Source organism: Solanum pennellii, chromosome 1 (genome assembly GCF_001406875.1).
Source record: "Solanum pennellii chromosome 1, SPENNV200".
Classification (NCBI taxonomy): Eukaryota; Viridiplantae; Streptophyta; class Magnoliopsida; order Solanales; family Solanaceae; genus Solanum; species Solanum pennellii.
Genome location: NC_028637.1, coordinates 37,820,163 through 37,825,519, shown reverse-complemented (window position 1 = coordinate 37,825,519; position 5,357 = coordinate 37,820,163).

Here is a 5,357-nt window from a genome sequence, read left to right as displayed (position 1 = left end):
GGGGGGGGGGGGGGTCTTTTCTTGTTATAAAGGCAAATTTAGTCTTACTGTCTAATTTAAATTTGAAAGTACTAGATAAGAAATTTAATGACATTCAATTATTTTGTTAGACCCACAAAATTCTTGGAGTATATTTGATATTGTAGTCGTTGAATGTCTCTTTACTAGTATATGTTATGATTAGTATAAAATCGTAATATGATATTACTCTTTCAAAAGAATTGTATTCTTTGATGAAAAGGTGTCAGTTGAAATATTATGATTTTCATGAAAAGATATGTCTATTTGTATTGAGGCGAACATTGGTGAAAAGTGATCTTTTATGTTTGTGTTGTAAAATAAACATATGGGTCACATTGTCCTTATTTGACCCAAGAGACTATGGTCATGGGTAATTCTATGAAAAAATGAATTTTATGGAAAGGTCCTTCATCAAAGGACATCTGGAAAGGTGCTAACTCTATAACAATGTCTGTATTCGATAAAATTATAAAAAGTAAAGAAAAATATATTTGTACGAAAAAGCTACCTCACGGACAGTCTTTCTTACCCATTATTTTTGTTTCTTCTTTCTTGAATAAAATTGTCTATGACATGAATGCTTAGGACATGTTAGCTACAAAACCTTGCAAAAACTGATCATCTTAGAAATTTATCATAACTTTTAGTGCAATAAATTCAAATGTCAAGTATGTGTTAAATCTAAGTATGTTAAGCATACGTATAAATTTGTTGCAAGGAATTTTAGTCCTTTAGAATTGATTTACAATAACATTCTGATATGAATTAAAAACCATCTCGAGGGGTGGGGGAGGGATGTTCCATAAATTTTATTGACAATTGCAGTAGATAATGTTATGTCTATTTGTTGAATGGTAAGGATGAAGAAATCGAAAAATATCACAACATAAAATTGAAGTTGAAAATCAATTCGATAGAAATATAGTCATAATTAGGAATGATAGATGTGGAGAAAATTAATATTCTTTTGCATATATATATTTGGAAAATGGAAGCATCCATCAAATTACTGCACATATTGTCCTCAACTTAATGAAATTTTTTACAGAAAAAAAAAACAAATTTTTAAGGAAAGGTTGAATGTCATGCTTATAAATTTAGGTTTACAACAAAATTTGTGGGATCCCATTAAGGAAAGGTTGAATGTCAGAGTGAGGATAATTTATTTTCTTAGTAAAGGTAGCAAAAAATAAAAAGAACTTTTGTGTTTTAAGAAATGGAGAAATATAAATTTTTATTTGTTCAGGCTTTGTTGTATCCTAATAGATAATTACTTGTCTCTCCTTTAATTATATATAAGCAATAACACATGAAAGTTAGTGATCTAACAATTTCCAATACAGTCTATTCCATATGAGAAAAGGAAATGAGGGAACTATTCCCAAAAAGGTAAAAACAAGACCTGAGACTCTAGATTTTATGTTCATTTTATATGATACAAATAGTAAATCATATCAATTTATTGTTCATATGTCCGAACGCTCAGATAGTTACGTTAAGTTTCTAAATTACCTTGGAATGAACCAAAAGAGAAAGTACTTAATAAAGAATCGAGAGGCGTTGTAAAAATAAATGGACAAATTAATTTTTTCGAGTTTGATTTTGTAACATTTCTTTTTGAAAATAAGTCTCATATATGTGAACAAGTTATGCCCTCTGTGGAATCAATCTATTTGGAAAGAGGCAATGAATAGCAAGATATATTCAATCTTGAGCAACCATACTTGAAATTTAGTTGATCTTCCCATAAGAAATAACCTTTTTCGGTTTAAAGTGGATCTACAAAAGAAAAAGAAAGTTGCTGGAACAATTAACAAATACAAAGCAAATTTCTTTTCATTGGCTTTAACAACAAGAAGGCATTGCTTATTATTACATATTCACTTACTAGGACTACATCAATTGAGATATTAGTTGCTCTAGTTATGGTATATGACCTTCAAATTTGTCAAAATGGACGCGAAAATATTTTTTAAAACAAAACAGGATAATTGGAGGAAGAAATTTTCATAGAACAACACAAGTGCTTTATGGTTCTTGGTAAAGAAAAGAAATTTTGTAAACTTGTTAAGTAACTTTATGGACTAAAATATGGCGAACAAATAATGACATGCATTGTTTGACCAAACTATGTTGAAAAATTAATTATAGATTTATGAATGTGATAAATGTTTTTAAATTAAACACATTTCAAATCACAAGGTCATTGTTTGTTTTTATGTTGTTGACATGTTCATCATAAAAATAGACATTTCTAACATAAATGCTACTAAAAATATGCTAGAAAGTAACTTTGATATGATAGTCATTGAAGTTATTAATCTGATTGAACAGGTACTTGACAAGTTCAAGTATTTAGATTTTAGTTTGGTGGAGACTCCAATAAATGTGAGATTTGTACTTCAAAAATAATCAAGGCAAAAGTGACTCAGAATTTGATTAAGCTATAGTATTGAGAATTATGTTATATTTCATGAATGTCCACAATAATATCTAACATGTGTCAATGGTAAGTTGAATCTGTTCACAAGTAATCTCAGTCAAACTCATTGGATGACAATCAAAAGAGTTTTGAGTGTTTTAAAGATACTTAAAAACTATTTTTTTTCAGTATAACTATTATTCAAATGTACTAGAACAACATAGTGATGTAAAGTGAATCACCAGGTCAAATAAAGTAAAATCCACAAGCGGATATATATTTTCTCTTTGAGGAGGATCAATCTTTTGGAAACCTTCCGAATAGAAATATGCGCTCTATTATGAAATCAGTGATTATCTCTCAAGATAAGGTTGCTTAAGAAGTTGAATGACTCCGAATTTTTTTGAAAGATTTTTTACCGGATCTTTTAGCTCTTGTATGCATACACATGAGAGTTATTTTTTAATAGGTGGGGCATGGAGAATGATGTATAACATTAATTATCGTCATATGTGATGTAGACATAATATCTTTAGAGAACTACTCTCTAGTTGAATTATCTTAATTGGCTATGCAAACTGAAAGGATAATGTGGCGGATCAACTTACAAAAGGCTTGACTAGAGAGGGAGTTAATAGATTATCAGAGGGAATGAGACTATGGTTGATGAAAAAGCATTGTAGCAGTAACTCTACCAAGTAGACTCGAGATCCCAAGATCTAGGTTCAAGGAGATCAAATAAAGTCAGTGGATGACGGTTCAACATTGTCAAAATATTTTTTTATGGCCCATTCTCTTGATAATAACATGTTCAGTAACAATAATAAATACATTAAGACTTTAATAATTTCTCAGATTGATACAAGGCATATTAAATAGTGTATCCATTGGATAACACATTTACGAATCCATTTGTAAGTGTGAATTGTAAGAAGTTTCAAGAAGAATACAGTAAGGCTACTTCTTTACGCACTTATAAGCAAAGTGTGTTCATGGTTAAAACTACCAAAAAAAATGAGAACCAAAATCAGCTAAATGTTCTAGTGTGTGACTTATATTGTGTAGCTATATTCCAATGTTTGATGGTTCAAAGATATCACCGATTGATCGAGTATATCTGAGATATGTTTACTATTGAATGTTCAAAAAGAAACAAACTTGTCCAAATGAAATCAATCGGTATTTACGAATCACACAGTTTTTTGATGCTTATGTTTTTAACAATAATCATTACATATTCATGTGGGGGATTTTTGACCCTTAAAGGTTTGAACAAGAAATTATGTATTGTTACTCTTTTGAAGGGTTGTGACTATACTGAAGGGTTTTGACCTTTATGAAAGGTTGTGTCCTTTCTAAAGGATGTGACCGTTTGAAAGGTTATACCTTTTCCAAAATGTTATGACATTTATAAATGATTATCTTCTTTCCTAAGAGTTGTGACCTTTACCCTTTGTTGGCTATACATAAAGAGGTTTTCTCTCATTTTTCTACATTGAATTCTTCCCTTCTTATGCAAACATTTCTTACAAAACAAAATCGATCAATTGTGTCTTTGTATGACTTGTTGGTGTCATTTCAAGTTTGTTGAAATTATCGTTATTTGAGGTTCCACTACTTCTTTAATAGTTTATCTATTTTATTTTGGGAGGAATTCATGTGCCACCTAGATTTCTTGAGGGGTTTAAATTTCTTAAGCACACATGACATGTTTTGTTGACTCGGATTATTTCTTTGTTTTTTCTTTACTTCTTTTATATTTTTTGGTTTTCTAATTTGTACCTATTAGATAACAAACACTTCATTAACACTTTCAAAAAGTCTTATTTATTTAAGGCATCCCTTCAAGAAAATAAATTCAAGATGATATATTTCACGATATTGGGATTAAACACCAATCACAAACAACACGTGAATCATCTAAACCACAACAAACTTCAACACAGTCATTCCTTAGTAGCTCGTTGCTACAACTTCTATTTAGCTCGTTCCGTGCTTACTCACTTCACTCGCTCTCGTTCAGTAGCGGTTCTTCATTCTTTAGATAGCCGCGCTACGTATATAGAAAATTTCTCAAAATTACTCAATGATTATAAATAACTATTAAGAGTCTCTCTATCACATAAAATAAATCATAACCTACCTTCATCGAAGTAAAGGAAGCTAATTCCCTAAATTTTTTTCTATCCTTAATGCCTTATAACGTCACTAATCTATGAAGTGTACAATATTAATAAGGAGATGAGTCAATAGACATCCATATTTCTATAGATCTAGCCTAAACTCATCAATACAATTAATTAAAATCCTAAATGTTGATACCAACTAATACATCACATCTCGTTCATTCCTATATATTCAAGACTAGGGTTAAGTCTCAATTATCCAAGTAACATAACTCTAATAGAATTCATATAATACAATACACTTAACATATAATTATGTATCTCAGAATATCAAAACCTAAGTATAATATGATTTAAAAAAAAATATTGAAATCACCTACATAGAGAAACACAGTCTATCAAACCTAAACTATTTACAATGAATGAAAAATGCCTAACTCAATCATAATGATTGAATTCTCTAATGACAAACATCATTGAACTGATATAAATATTGGTGGCAAATGGGCGGGTTGGGTCGAATGTGGGTGGGTTGAAAATGGGTAAAGATAAAATGGGTAATCATTCAACCCTTCCATATTTGATAAGGGACAAAATGGGTTGGGTACTAAATGGATTGGGTAAAATACTAGTTTACCCATATTTAATGAATAAATAGTTTTTTTACTTAACAATTCAATATGGAGAAAATATTTTTGTCTTATTCTTTAGATGAAACAAGTTGAAAAATCTTCATTTAATTTTATTTTATTATAAAAGTAAAAAAAAACTTTTAAGAAAATTTGGGG